The sequence below is a fragment of the Pristiophorus japonicus genome, chromosome 14, assembly GCF_044704955.1.
Source record: "Pristiophorus japonicus isolate sPriJap1 chromosome 14, sPriJap1.hap1, whole genome shotgun sequence".
Lineage (NCBI taxonomy): Eukaryota > Metazoa > Chordata > Chondrichthyes > Pristiophoridae > Pristiophorus > Pristiophorus japonicus.
Window position 1 is genome coordinate 1,440,992 of NC_091990.1, and position 16,126 is coordinate 1,457,117.

At 45.9% G+C, this 16,126-nt stretch overlaps 1 protein-coding gene across 1 annotated transcript in view; it reads left to right on the top strand.

Annotated features, from left to right (window-relative positions):
• ahdc1 (AT hook, DNA binding motif, containing 1) overlaps positions 1-16,126 on the top strand; it is a 244,764-nt gene that overhangs the window by 14,362 nt on the left and 214,276 nt on the right. The window lies entirely within an intron of this gene.

The following is a 16,126-nucleotide window of genomic DNA, read 5'->3' on the forward strand; positions in this document are numbered from 1 at the left end:
TGTAACAAGCCACTGGGAGCTGAACATGTTTCATTGAATGGGGAAAATTTGAACAACTGTTCTTAAAACCACACTGTGACAGTTTTTCAGCCCCCCCCCACCCCCCAAACTTTTAAAGTCGAGCTCTGAGCTTTCTGATCCAGAATGTCAGGGCCCACAGCTTTCATTGGCAGTCTCCAGAATTAAACTAAATTCCAACCTCATTATATTCCTCACCTTAGTGAACAAATCCTCCTTCAGCGTTGAAAAGGTTACATAAAGATATTGTCTATTTTACATTTTAGAGGAAGGATTTGCATTTATTTTTAATATTGCGACCACCAGGTGTCAACGCGCTTTACAGCCGTTGAAGCACTTTTGGAGTGTAGTCACTGTTGTAATGTGGGAAACACAGCAGCCAATTTGCGCACAGCAAGCTCCCACACACAGCAATGTGATAATGACCAGATAATCTGAAGAAGAACAGGGGAGTACTCCCCGGTGTCCTGGGCCAATATTTATCCTGCAATCAACGTCCTGAAAACAGATTATCTGGTCATTATCACGTTGCCATTTGTGGAAGCTTGCTGTGCCCAAATAAAGGCACTATATAAATGCAAGTTTGTATTTTCTTTTTTTCTCTCTTTACTCCCTTTACTCCCCTGAAGACAATCGTCTTGACTTGAGGTTCAGTTCCCCTGGCATCTGATCTTTTCTGGTATCTCACCCAGTGAGCTCGGCCATGAGTGTCCGGCGGCTATCCCACTACACTTGGTGTGATTTTAATATTCTGGCCAACCGTAAACCTCGATCATTTTGGCAAATCAATAAAGGCCATTTTCTCTTTTTTAAAAAAAAGAAAGACTTGCATTTATAAAGCACCTTTCACGACCACCGGACGTCTCAAAGCGCTTTACAGCCAATGGAGTACTTTTTGAGTGTAGTCACTGTTGTAATGTAGGATAAATATTGACCAGGATAACTCCCCTGCTCCTCTTCGAAATAGCACCATGGGATCTTTTACGTCCACCTGAGAGAGCAGACGGGGCCTCGCTGTAACGTCTCATCTGAAAGACGGCACCTCCGACAGTGCGGCACTCCCTCAGCACGGCACTGGGAGTGTCACCCTGGATTTATTGTGCTCTAATCCCTGGCACTGACTCTGAGGCGAGTGTGCTACCCGCTGAGCCACAGCAAGGCTGTGCTTTGTTTAGAATCCTGTTGGGACATTCCATTCACAGTTCTTTAAGGAAGTCCCACAATAACATTGATTAGTGAAGCGTAGTGAAACGTCTCGAGTGCTGCAGCATTTTTTTGTCGATGTTCTGCTACATTTAAGGTAGTTTAATTGATTCATGTAATGACTGTAAAAATTAGTTTCATAGGAAACATGATTATAAAACGGAATAATCTGAGGAAATAGATTATTTTGTAGCACCTGGGTAGTTACTGATGAGCAAGAGACCAGGGCTTTACCCAAAAGGCGTTTAAGTCTAATATATCTTTTTCTGAACCCCGGCTTTTGTTGAATGTACAGTATTTTATAGAATTTTTATTGTGTAAGATCTTTGCAGAACAGTATTAATTAAGAGGTGTTGCCATTTTTACCTTCATTTTTGTTGTACTATTTTTTTTCCTCACGAGTACATTCACAGAAATATTTGATGACGTCATTGTGCGGTTTAATTATATGGTGCTCACAGGAGGAGCACATTTGATGCACTAAGTCTCTCGGCAGGTTGTACTGCAGTGGGAGCGATGCATATTTAAGCTGTTGGCTTTTGGTGCTGTGGGGTTCATAAGAACATCAGAAATAGGAGCAGAAGTAGGCCACTTGGCCCCTCGAGTCTGCTCCCGCCCGCTCCCCATAACCCTTGACTTCCCTACCGTTCAAAAATCTGTCTATCTCCACCTTAAATATATTCAATGACCCAGCCTCCACAGCTCTCTGGGGCAGAGAATTCCACAGATTCACCATCCACTGAGAGAAGAAATTCCCCCGTTTCCATTTTAAATGGGCGACCCCTTATTCTGAAACTATGCCCCCTAGTTCTAGATTCCCCCATGAGGGAAAACATCCTCTCTGCATCTAGCCTTTCAAACCCCCTCAGAATCTTATATGTTTCAATAAGATCACCGATCATTCTTCTAAACGCCAATGAGTATAGGCCCAATCGGATTGCTGAATGAAGGAGTCCTGCCCAGTCGTGAGGTGGTTGGTTAGGGGTCATTGTCCTTGCCCATCTGTGGGTCTGATCCTCTTTCAGGCTTACTTCCCCTCTTGTGCTGGGCTGTATTCTCTCGGGAAGTGATTTGGGTATTGGGAAGGGAGGGGTAGGGGTTGTGCCAAGTCAGCCTTTAAACGTTGCAACAATAAAACTTGTATTTATATAGCACCTTGAACATAGTAAAACATCCCAAGGTGCTTCATGGGAGCGTTATCAAACACAATTTGATATTGAGCCGCACAAGGAGAAATTGGGGCAGGCTGGTCAAAGAGGGAGGTTTTCAGGAGCGTCTTAAAGGAGGAGAGAGTGGTGGAGGGGTTTGGGGAGGGAGTTCCAGAGCTTAGGGCCCAGGCAACAGAAGGCACGGCCACCGATGGTGGAGCGATTATAATCAGGGATGCTCCAGAGGCCAGAATTGGAGGAGCGCAGACATCTCGGTTGGGAGGGAAGGGGGGATTGTGGGGCTGGAGGAAATTACAGAGATAGGGAGGGACGAGGCCATGGAGGGATTTGTAAACAAGGAGGAGAATTTTGAAATGGAAGCGTTGCTTAACTGGGAGCCAATGTAGGTCAGCGAGCACAGCCGCCTAAATTATTTAATGCTTCATCAGGTTTTGTTTTTAAACATTATGACTCTTATGATCACACAAATACCATAACCAATCAGAGGCTACTTTTGGACTCTGGCATTGGGCCATTGGTTGGATCTTTCAACATGAACAGCAGCAAATTTTGTACCAAATTAGAGAAACTTTCTCAATAAATATTCGTGTTAAGGATGCCCATGTCTGACGTGAGATTTTTGGGCTGACGGCTCAATGAGTGCACCTCGAATTTGCATGCTGTTAATCTACATGAGGCATTTCAGTAACACCCTGACTTGCAAGAGAGTGGCTGGCTCGGAACAGGGTTGTATTTAATAAATATATAAAACATAGAAACATAGAAAATAGGTGCAGGAGTAGGCCATTCAGCCCTTCTAGCCTGCACCGCCATTCAATGAGTTCATGGCTGAACATGCAACTTCAGTACCCCATTCCTGCTTTCTCACCATACCCCTTGATCCCCCTAGTAGTAAGGACTACATCTAACTCCTTTTTGAATATATTTAGTGAATTGGCCTCAACAACTTTCTGTGGTAGAGAATTCCACAGGTTCACCACTCTCTGGGTGAAGAAATTTCTCCTCATCTCGGTCCTAAATGGCTTACCCCTTATCCTTAGACTGTGATACCTGGTTCTGGACTTCCCCAACATTGGAAACATTCTTCCTGCATCCAACCTGTCTAAACCCATCAGAATTTTAAACGTTTCTATGAGGTCCCCTCTCATTCTTCTGAACTCCAGTGAATACAAGCCCAGTTGATACAGTCTTTCTTGATAGGTCAGTCCCGCCATCCCGGGAATCAGTCTGGTGAACCTTCGCTGCACTCCCTCAATAGCAAGAATGTCCTTCCTCAGGTTAGGAGACCAAAACTGTACACAATACTCCAGGTGTGGCCTCACCAAGGCCCTGTACAACTGTAGAAACACCTCCCTGCCCCTGTACTCAAATCCCCTCGCTATGAAGGCCAACATGCCATTTGCTTTCTTAACCGCCTGCTGTACCTGCATGCCAACCTTCAATGACTGATGTACCATGACACCCAGGTCTCGTTGCACCTCCCCTTTTCCTAATCTGTCACCGTTCAGATAATAGTCTGTCTCTCTGTTTTTACCACCAAAGTGGATAACCTCACATTTATCCACATTATACTTCATCTGCCATGCATTTGCCCACTCACCTAACCTATCCAAGTCGCTCTGCAGCCTCATAGCATCCTCCTCGCAGGTCACATTGCCACCTAACTTAGTGTCATCCGCAAATTTGGAGATACTACATTTAATCCCCTCATCTAAATCATTAATGTACAGTGTAAACAGCTGGGGCCCCAGCACAGAACCTTGTGGTACCCCACTAGTCACTGCCTGCCATTCTGAAAAGTACCCATTTACTCCTACTCTTTGCTTCCTGTCTGACAACCAGTTCTCAATCAATGTCAGCACACTACCCCCAATCCCATGTGCTTTAACTTTGCACATTAATCTCTTGTGTGGGACCTTGTCGAAAGCCTTCTGAAAGTCCAAATATGCCTCATCAACTGGTTCTCCCTTGTCCACTCTACTGGAAACATCCTCAAAAAATTCCAGAAGATTTGTCAAGCATGATTTCCCTTTCACAAATCCATGCTGACTTGGACCTATCATGTCACCTCTTTCCAAATGCGCTGCTATGACATCCTTAATAATTGATTCCATCATCTTACCCACTACCGATGTCAGGCTGACCGGTCTATAATTCCCTGTTTTCTCTCTCCCTCCTTTTTTAAAAAGTGGGGTTACATTGGCTACCCTCCACTCCATAGGAACTGATCCAGAGTCAATGGAATGTTGGAAAATGACTGTCAATGCATCCGCTATTTCCAAGGCCACCTCCTTAAGTACTCTGGGATGCAGTCCATCAGGCCCTGGGGATTTATCGGCCTTCAATCCCATCAATTTTCCCAACACAATTTCCCGACTAATAAGGATTTCCCTCAGTTCCTCCTTCTTACTAGACCCTCTGACCCCTTTTATATCCGGAAGGTTGTTAGTGTCCTCCTTAGTGAATACCGAACCAAAGTACTTGTTCAATTGGTCCGCCATTTCTTTGTTCCCCGTTATGACTTCCCCTGATTCTGACTGCAGGGGACCTACATTTGTCTTTACTAACCTTTTTCTCTTTACATATCTATAGAAACTTTTGAAATCATTCTTAATGTTCCCTGCAAGCTTTTTCTCGTACTCCATTTTCCCTGCCCTAATCAAACCCTTTGTCCTCCTCTGCTGAGTTCTAAATTTCTCCCAGTCTCCGGGTTCGCTGCTATTTCTGGCCAATTTGTATGCCACTTCCTTGGCTTTAATACTATCCCTGATTTCCCTTGATAGCCACGGTTGAGCCACCTTCCCTTTTTTATTTTTACGCCAGACAGGAATGTACAATTTTTGTAGTTCATCCATGCGGTCTCTAAATGTCTGCCATTGCCCATCCACAGTCATCCCCTTAAGTATCATTCGCCAATCAATCCTAGCCAATTCACGCCTCATACCTTCAAAGTTAGCCTTCTTTAAGTTCTGGACCATGGTCTCTGAATTAGTTGTTTCATTCTTCATCCTAATGCAGAATTCCACCATATTATGGTCACTCTTCCCCAAGGAACCTCGCACAACGAGATTGCTAATTAATCCTCTCTCATTACACAACACCTAGTCTAAGATGGCCTCCCCCCTAGTTGGTTCCTTGACATATTGGTCTAGAAAACCATCCCTTATGCACTCCAGGAAATCCTCCTCCACCGTATTGCTTCCAGTTTGGTTAGCCCAATCTATGTGCATATTAAAGTCACCCATTATAACTGCTGCACCTTTATTGCATTCACCCCTAATTTCCTGTTTGATGCCCTCCCCAACATCACTACTACTGTTTGGAGGTCTGTACACAACGCCCACTTATGTTTTTTGCCCTTTGGTGTTCTGCAGCTCTACCCATATAGATTCCACATCATCCAAGCTAATGTCCTTCCTAACTATTGCATTAATCTCCTCTTTAACCAGCAATGCTACCCCACCTCCTTTTCCTTTTGTTCTATCCTTCCTGAATGTTGAATACCCCTGGATGTTGAGTTTCCAGCCCTGATCATCCTGGAGCCACGTCTCCGTAATCCCAATCACATCATATTTGTTAACATCTATTTGCACAGTTAATTCATCCACCTTATTACGATACTCCTTGCATTAAGACACAAAGCCTTCAGGCTTGTTTTTTTCACACCCTTTGTCCTTTTAGAATTTTGCTGTACAGTGGCCCTTTTTGTTCTTTGTCTTGGGTTTCTCTGCCCTCCACTTTTCCTCATCTCCTTTCTGTCTTTTGCTTTTGTCTCCTTTTTGTTTCCCTCTGTCTCCCTGCATTGGTTCCCATCCCCCTGCCATATTAGCTTAACTCCTCCCCAACAGCACTAGCAAACACTCCCCCTAGGGCATTGGTTCCGGTCCTGCCCAGGTGCAGACCGTCCGGTTTGTACTGGTCCCACCTCCTCCAGAACCGGTTCCAATGCCCCAGGAATTTGAATCCCTCCCTGCTGCACCACTGCTCAAGCCACGTATTCATCTGCGCTATCCTGCGGTTCCTACTCTGACTAGCACGTGGCACTGGTAGCAATCCCGAGATTACTACTTTTGAGGTCCTACTTTTTAATTTAGCTCCTAGCTCCTTAAATTCGTTTCGTAGGACCTCATCCCTTTTTTTACCTATGTCGTTGGTACCAATGTGCACCACGACAACTGGCTGTTCTCCCTCCCTTTTTAGAATGTCCTGCACCCGCTCTGAGACATCCTTGACCCTTGCACCAGGGAGGCAACATACCATCCTGGAGTCTCGGTTGCGGCCGCAGAAACGCCTATCTATTCCCCTTACAATTGAATCCCCTATCACTATTGCTCTCCCACTCTTTTTCCTGCCCTCCTGTGCAGCAGAGCCAGCCACGGTGCCATGAACTTGGCTACTGCTGCCCTCCCCTGATGAGTCATCCCCCTCAACAGCACTCAAAGCAGTGTATCTGTTTTGCAGGGGGATGACCGCAGGGGACCCCTGCACTGCTCTTCCTGCTGGTCTTCCATTCCCTATCTGGCTGTGGACCCTTCACCTGCGGTACGACCAACTCGCTGCACGTGCTACTCACGTCATTCTCAGCATCGTGGATGCTCCAGAGTTCATCCACCCTCAGCTCCAATTCCGCAACGCGGTCCGTGGTGGATACACTTCCCGCACACGTCGTCGTCAGGGACACTGGAGTCGTCCCTGAGTTCCCACATGGTACAGGAGGAGCATAACACGTGACCGAGCTCTCCTGCCATGACTTAACCCTTAGATAGGCAACAACAATGCTAAAGTTTACTCACTGTTGTAGAGGAGAAAAAAGAAAAACTACTCACCAATCACCAGCCAATCACTTACCCCCTTGGCTGTGACGTCACCTTTCTGTTTCTTTCTACTTCTTTTTTGCCTTCTCCCTGTAGCTGCACAAGTCACGCCTTTTATAGGCCTCACCACGCACCTCCTCACTCCCGCTTCTCGGACTGCTGCCGCTGGGCCTTTTATAGGCCACTCCGACACCACGCATTCCCGCCTCTCGGACTGCCGAGCTGTTATCCATCAATTCCCATTATGTTACATGAACCTGTTTTTATGTGACGCGGCCTAAATTTTTATTTTTGGCTTTGAAAATGCCTCGAGCTTTTGACTTGCTGCCAGATCGTGAGCAAAGAGTTGGGTGTGGACCATTTGGATTTGACCTGTTGAAGTGATTGGTGGTTGTAATGTATGCAGACATACGACTTTGGTTATTGTCATGTATTTGCTTCATGGATTCTTTGCTTAAGAATTCATAGCAACACATTGCTATTAAGAACTAGTTGGTTGCTAAACCTTTGTTAATAAATCACACTGCACATTACCCGTTCATCCACCAGGCTTACAACCACCTGCCTCATCGTGGATCCCCCGAACCCAACTGGCTGGGGTTTTATTGAGTCTTGTGAACATCACGTGACTGGCTAAGCCACTCCCAACTCAACAGTTCTACAACCTGTGAGCATCCTCACCGGGGCGTACATTACACTTATCAACTCTACCGCTGCCCTTATATTATGGGAATAGGTCTGATACCAGTACCTGTTGTGGAGCATTCAGTTATACTATTGTCGCCACAACTTCCATCATGTCTAATGGCCTTTATATCTCGAGGACGAGAATACAAGGGGGTTAGACATTATGCTGCAGCTATACAGAACCCTGGTTAGACCACACCTGGAGTACTGTGAGCAATTCTGGGCACCACACCTGAGGGAGGATCTATTGACTTTAGAGGGAGTGCAGTGTGGGTTTACCAGAATGGTACCTGGACTTCAAGGGTTAAGTTAGAGGAGAGATTGCACAAAATCGCGTTGCTTTCCATAACATTTATAAGTTAAGGAGTGATCTGATCAAAGTTTTCAGGATATTAAGAGTAAATGATAGGATAGATAGGGAAACTATTCCAGCTGGTTGGGGAGTTTAGGACTAGGGGGCATAGTCTGAAAATTAGGGCCAAAGCTTTCAGGAGTGAAATTAGGAATCACCTCGATACGCACAGGGCGGTAGAAGTTTGCCACTCTCTTCCGCAAACGGCAATTGATGCTAGATCAATTTAGTTTAAATCTGAGATTGACAGCTTTTTGTTAACCAAAGGTAGTAAGGGATATGGGCCAAAGGCAGGCGTCACAGATCAGCCGTGATCTGATTGAATGGCGGAACAGTGTCGAGGGGCTGAATGGCCTCCTCCTGTTCCTATGTACCCAAGCCAGATAGGGAAACAGAGTATCAGCTTGGACTTGCACAGCACCATTAATGTTGAAACATTCGGCAGGAGAGATAGGCACTGAGCTGCAGAGGAAGAGTTCGAGAGATGACCGAAGATATAGATTCTTTAAAGGCACGGTGAGAAAATAGCAAAGTTGAGGGCTTTAGGGAGGAAGTTCCAGAGAGAAGGGGCTGAGACAGCTAAAGGCTCCGTCTGCATACGTAACGATCAGTGTGATGCTCAGTGAGCTGCCGTCTAAATGCTGGTGAGATTTCTGATCTCAGCAAGGGACTGACAGGACAGTTGGCTCTTCTCTAACATAAAAAATTTAAAAGCAGTCCAATGGATCACCTGAGAACTCTTTAGACTTCAGTTTGAAAGATTACAGAGTGGGCCTTGCCTCGCTGCTGCTGTAATGCAGTTGGGAGGAAGGACGAGCTTGTGAGAGACACTCTTCTGTGGGTGGTCCAACACTGAACCCCCAATTCCGGAGTGAAGTTAGTTTGGCTTCAATTAGAATACATTTTCCCTGCTGCAAAGCTTCACAACAACACACACTGTGCAGTATAGTGCAGCATGGATATTATAGGTGTTGCCTCGCTGTTTGGGGCAACACCTCGATTTCAAAATTCTCATCCTTGTTTACAAATCCCTCCATGGCCCTCGCCCCTCCCTATCTCTGTAATCTCCTCCAGCTCCACAACCCCCCGAGATATCTGCGCTCCTCTAATTCTGCCCTCTTGACCATCCCTGATTATAATCGCTCCACCATCGGTGGCCGTGCCTTCTGTTGCCTGGGCCCCAAGCTCTGGAACTCCCTCCCTAAACCTCTCCGCCTCTCTACCTCTCTCTCCTCCTTTAAAACACTCCTTAAAACCTCCCTCTTTGACCAAGCTATTGGTCACCTGCGCTAATTTCTCCTTTTGCAGCTCGGTGTCAAATTTTTTATCTCATAATACTCCTGTGAAGCGCCTTGGGACATTTCACTCTGTTAAAGGTGCTATAGAAATACACGTCGTTGATTTAGATTAATGGCCCAGATGTTTTTAGAATTCATTCAAGGGGGATGTGGGCATTGCTGGCAAAGCCGTCGCCTTGAACCGCTGCAGTCCGTGTGGTGAAGGTGCTCCCACAGTGCTGTTAGGGAGGGAGTTCCAGGATTGTGACCCAGCGATGATGAAGGAACGGCCGATATATTTCCCAGTCGGGATGGTGTGTGACTGGGAGGGGAACGTGGAGGTGGTGGTGTTCCCATGCGCCTGCTGCCCTTGTCCTTCTAGGTGGTAGAGGTCGTGGGTGTAATGTATGCCCCTGTGAGTGAGTATGCTCACAGGTTTGTGGAGCTGTTGAGTTGTGAGTGGCTTAGCCAGTCACGTGATGTTGACAAGACTCAATAAAACCCCAGCCAGTTGGGTTCGGGGGATCCACGATGGGGCAGGTGGTTGTGAGCCTGGTGGATGAACTGGTAATGTGTCGTGTGATTGTTAAACCTTTGCTAATAAACCAACTAGTTCCTAATAGCAATGTGTTGCTATGAATGCTTAAGCAAAGAACCCGTGAAGCAAATACATTACAGCGGGTTTGGGAAGTTCCGTCGGAGAAGCCTTGGCAAGTGGTGCGTAAATTGTTGAGCCACTGCCTCTGATTGTGTCGGCGAGAACTGCAACAGCGCACCCTGTGGCGGAGCAGGGTATCACTGACAGCAACATCCAGATGTCCGCGTTTAACTGCGCATGTGCGGACTCCAGAAATTGCTGTCTGTTTGACCGAATAATGACGGGGTCTGCAAATTCTGGGCCAATGAGTGCAAGATCAGTCAGGAGCAAACGGGACACACGAAGAAAGACTTGCATTTATATAGCACCTTTCATGACTGCAGGACGTCCCAAAGCGCTCTGCAGCCAATGAAGGAGTTTTTGAAGTGTTGTAATGTAGGAAATGCAGACGGGGGCCTCGGTTTAATGTCTCATCCGAAAGACAGCAGTGCAGCACTCCGTCAGTCTGGATTTTGAGTTCAGGTTTCTGGAGTGGGGCCAGGAGAGTAAAGCTTTTATGTTCTGTGCAGTACTGAGTTGGTGGTCCTTTTGATCAAATATAATTTTACATTTCACTAATTCAAAATCCTCAGCTTCCTCCAGACGCTAAATATCCCGATGTGCAATTGAACCTCCAAATGTAATTTGCTCGTGAGTGGGTACCAGGAGCATTGTTACCCCTAATGGGAATTATTCTTTTCCCTAATTAAAATGGGATTACATTTTACTCCAGTATTGGGTTTTGGTTGCCTCGCTATCAATACCTGGGCCTCAGAACCACAGAAATTTAACATGTATTTATATAGTCCCTTTAACGTTCTGAAACATCCCATGGTAGTGTATTATGAGACAAAATTGTTTACACCGAGCCACATAAGGAGAAATTAGTGCAGGTGACCAAAAGCTTGGTCAAAGAGGTAGGTTTTAGGAGGAAAGAGAGGTTTAGGCAGGGAGTTCCAGAGCTTGGGGCCTAGGCAACAGAAGGCACGGCCACCGATGGTTATTTAACGCACAGAAGGAGGCCATTCGGCCCATCGTGTCTGCGCTGGCAGAAAAAGAGCTACCCAGCCGAATCCCACTTTCCCACTCCCGGTCCGTAGCCTGTAGGTTACGGCACTTCCAAGTACTTTTAAATGCGATGAGGGTGCCTCTACCACCCTTTCAGACCCCCACCGCCCTCTGGGTGAAAGAAGTTCTCCTCAACTCCCCTCTAATCCTTTGCTCAATGACTTTAGGTCTATGCCCATTGGTTGAGAGGGAGTGGGTTGGGGGATGTGCTGACCCAGTTCCCTGCTCGTTTATTTTGATTGTCGCTGGCCGAAATAAGGGCAGGTAGAAACTGACAAGAAAAAAACTGTATTCCATGACCTGACGTAGCCTTGTCATGAACACGTCAGGAATTTTGTCACGCTAGGACTAAAATTGTTTGTAAAACCTGTTTTTAAAAACAAAATACACTTGTTTTTCGCTGTTCAGGTGGAGTTCTGTTGAGTGATTTTCAGTGTTCACCTTGCAATTTCTTAAGTGAATGGCCCTCGCTCCCTGTGAACTCAGCAGCTTACTTATGCAACTGACGGAAGTTGAGGATTTGTAAATTCACTGCTGCTCACCCCGGGATAAACTGCCCTCTGTACCTACAAAATTCATCCATTGACTCGGTGAAACACTGCAAAGAACACTGACAGGACTTGAAACATTTTTGTTAATCATTTACCAGCTGAAGAAACAGGAATTCCATACCGCAAGTGCTTTTATAATTAACTGTATTCGACGATTCCAACACTCTCCTGGCCAGCCTCCCATCTTCCACCCTCCATAGGTGTGAGCTCTGCCCATGTCCTAAGTCGCACCAAGTCCTGTTCACCCACCAGCTCTGCGGTCGCTGACCAACACTGGTTCCCCAAGACACCAACACCTTGATTTGAAAGTTGTCATTTTCATGTTCGGATCCCTCCCTGGCCCCGCCCCTCAAATCTCTGGGAACTCCTCCTGTCCTACCACCCTCCGAGAAATCTGTGTTCCTTCAACTCTGTCCTCTTGTGCATTCCCCCCCCCCCCCACTTCCGTCGTCCCATCATTGTCAGCCGAGCCTTCAGCCACCTGGGCCCTAAACTCTGGAATTCCCTCCCCTAACCCCTCTCCCTCCCCACTGCTCTCTCTCTCCTCCTTTGAGGCACTGCTTAAAACCTACCTCCTTGACCCTCGCGTTTGGTCACCTGACCTAATGTCTCCTTCTTTGGCTCAGTGTCAATTTTTGTCTGTTTATTCTCCTGTGAAGCACCACAGGATGTTTTACTACATTAAAAGCACTATACAAACGCAAGTTGTTGTTGTTGAAGATTTGAGACATTTGCAATATCCGGTCCCGTATTGAGAATAAGCAACGGCCCAATATTTGCCTGGTGCCTTAAGTTCAATGATGCCAACATTCATACACTGGGCCTAGTTATCCATTTTACTGTTAATTAATCATTGACAACTTTATTATTCTTTTCAATCTTAGTGGTGTTCTGACCTATAGCCCTTCGTCTAGATTAGCAAGTGAAGGTAAGCACTTGGACACCGTGGCAATGCTCATAGGCATTAACTGACCTGTCGAAGTGCAGAGCTCTTTTGACCGCAGTCGGTCTTTGTTTCTCAGCTGTGTGGCTACATGATCAGGTTCAGAATTGTGTTTGCAATAAGTTTTTTGATACACTGAATCTTGGGATTTGAGTGTGGCGGCATGAGAGGTGCCCTCTCTGGAAAGTGATCTGATCGAAGTTTTCAGGATATTAAGGGGAAGTGATAGAGAGAAACCATTCCCGCTGGTTGGGGAGTCCAGGATGAAGAGGCATAGTCTTAAAAATTAGAGTCAGACTTTTCAGGAGTTAAATTAGGAAACACTGCTACACACAAAATTGTCTGGAACACTCTTCTGCAAACAGCAATTGATGCAAGATCAATTGTTAATTTTAAATTGGAGATTGATAGCATTTTGTTAACCCAAGGTATTGAGGGATATGGGGCAAAGGCAGGTATATGGAGTTAGGTCACAGATCAGCCGTGATCTCATTGAATGGCAGAACAGGCTCGAGGGCTGTTCCAGTGTAACGGGCTAGAGGGGCTGAATGGCCCCCTCCTGTTCCAGTGTAACGGGCTCGAGGGGCTGAATGGCCTCCTCCTGTTCCAGTGTAACGGGCTCGAGGGGCTGAATGGCCTCCTCCTGTTCCAGTGTAACAGGCTCGAGGGGCTGAATGGCCTCCTCCTGTTCCAGTGTAACAGGCTCGAGGGGCTGAATGGCCTCCTCCTGTTCCAGTGTAACGGACTAGAGGGGCTGAATGGCCCCCTCCTGTTCCGATGTTCCTAAAACCATTTAAAGCCTGGCTGCAAACTCTTGGTGTTGCAAGACTCCAGTCCAGTTATGATGCCTGAAAGGAAGCATTTGCAGGGGATGTAATACCTTGTAACACATCTCAGAAATGCTACAAAGCACTTCATAAACAATGAGTTGTTTTAAAATGGAATAAACCATTCCTATTTAGGTAAAGGTGGCAATGGCGTTGCCTGACGTAATGTCCCACAAAGGCAATGAAATGAATGTCTGTCTGTCTGTGCTGATGGTTGGATAAGGGTAGACTATTGGCTGGGAGAACTTCCTGTTTTTCTTCAAATAGTGCCATGTGGTCTTTAATATCTAACTGCAACACAGAAAGAAAGAAGGTAGACTTGCATTTATTTATATCGCACCTTTCACGACCACTGGATGTCTCAAAGTGCTTTACAGCCAATGAAGTACTTTTGGAGTGTAGTCGTTGTTGTAATGTGGGAAACGCGGCAGACATTCTCGATTTAAATTCTTGTCCATTGAATGGCATCTCTAACAATACAGCACTCCCTCAGTATCAGCCGTGGCTCAGTGGGTAGTGCTCCTGCCTCTGAGTCAGAAGGTTGTGGGTTCAAGTCCCCTTGTAGATACCAGTGTCCAGCAAACTCTGCTCACTCCCCATGGCACGAAGAAGTGGCTGACTGCACTGGACGTGGTAAAGACCAGAGGGGCTTTACAACATCTCGACTGTAGTGCTGAAAACACGTGCACACGGGGTGGCCACTCCGAGATATTTTCATCTTTTTGCATGTGGTGTATTTAGCATAAATATAATTTTGTTTAACAGCCCAGCTTTTAATGTAGTGGCAGTTTCATTGAATGGTATAACATTTACACAATCACAGAAGCCTATTTGTAGTCCATAGCATTCATGGATAGTGTCAAAATATTTTATTGTTGAGAATTATTTTATTTTATTCTTTGTTAGTAACGTTTTGTAAAGTACAGGATATTTGAGACGAATGAGGAGAGATTGAGCAGACTGGGCCGATATTCTCTAGGGTTTAGAAGAATGAGAGGTGATCTCATTGAAACATACAAAATTCTTACAGGGATTGACAGGGTAGATGCAGGGAGGATGTTTTCCCCGGGCTGGGGAGTCTAGAACCAGGGGTCACAGTCTCAGGATAAGGAGTCGGCCATTTAGGACTGAGATGAGGAGAAATTTCTTCAATCAGAGGGTGGTAAATCTTTGGAATTCTCTGCTCCAGAGGACTGTGGATGCTCAATGTTTGAGTTTGAGTATATTCAAGGCGGAAATCGATAGATTTTTGGATATTAAGCAAATCGAGGGATATGGGGATCGGGCGGGAAAGTGGAGTCGAGGTAGAAGATCAGCCATGATCTCATTGAATGGCGGAGCAGGCTCGAGGGGCCGAATGGCCGACTCCTGCTCCTAGTTCTTATGTTCTTATGTTACGTAGTCTATTCATAAAAGTTGTGTTTATACTCTCCTTTATTCAAATAAACTTTGAAGAGAACTACAAATGCCATCAATTGTGCTGCGAACTCTCAGTAAACAGTGACCCTTGCCTTTGAATTCTACCCCCTCCTCCCCTACCCCTTAACATGTTTAAGCCAATTTCCTTCTGTGCCAATGGGTCTCTGAACATGGTGTGCAGTAATTGTAGAACATGTGAAAATGATGGGCAGGAAAAGACCATCCAATCCATCAAGCCTGCCCCGCCCAGCTGTGAAGCACCAGGATTACCCAGCAGCTGAGGGAGGCCAAAAAAAATCAAGATCCAAGATCAATTAGGGAACAAATGTGGAAAATCCCTCCAACCCCCTTGCATGAGTTGCATCAAAGTAAGTCAAACGTTGTTGGTACTGTGCGCCCCAATATTGAGGACATTGGAGTGGAACACGGAACACCATGTACGGACTCCATCCACTGAGCTACCCTCCTTATTGTAATCATTTCAAAGTTTTGGGTTTTGTCGAAAGGATTGTAACAACTCTTATTTTGGTTAAACTAGGTTTTGCAAAAATCAGAATGGGGAACATTTCAGAACATAACTGGTCTGATTGTGTGTCAGCTGTGGCTCAGTGGGCAGCACTCTTGTCTCTGAGTCAGAAGGTTGTGGGTTCAAGTCCCACTCCAGGGACTTGAGCACATAAATCTAGGCTGACACTCCCAGTGCAGTGCTGAGGGAGTGCTGCACTGTTGGAGGTGCCGTCTTTCAGATGAGACGTTAAAACGAGGCCCCGTCTGCTCCCTCAGGTGGACGTAAAAGATCCCATGGCACTATTTCTAAGATTAGTAGGGGAGTTATACCCGGTGTCTTAGCCAATATTTATCCCTCAATCAACATCATGAAAACAGATTATTTGGTCATTGTCACATTGCTGTGTGTGGGAGCTTGCTGTGCGCAAATTGGCTGCTGCGTTTCCTACATTACAACAGTGACTACACTCCAAAAGTACTTAATTGGCTGTGAAGTGCTTTGGTATGTCTAGTGCTATAGAAATGCAAGTCTTTTGATTGTTCATCCACTGGTATCAGTGTGATGCTAATTCTGAAATTTTAAACCCTTGAGAGTTTTGTTGTTGTACTGAACAATGTTGCCTGTATTCTGGCAAGTCACGGCTATGGTGATTG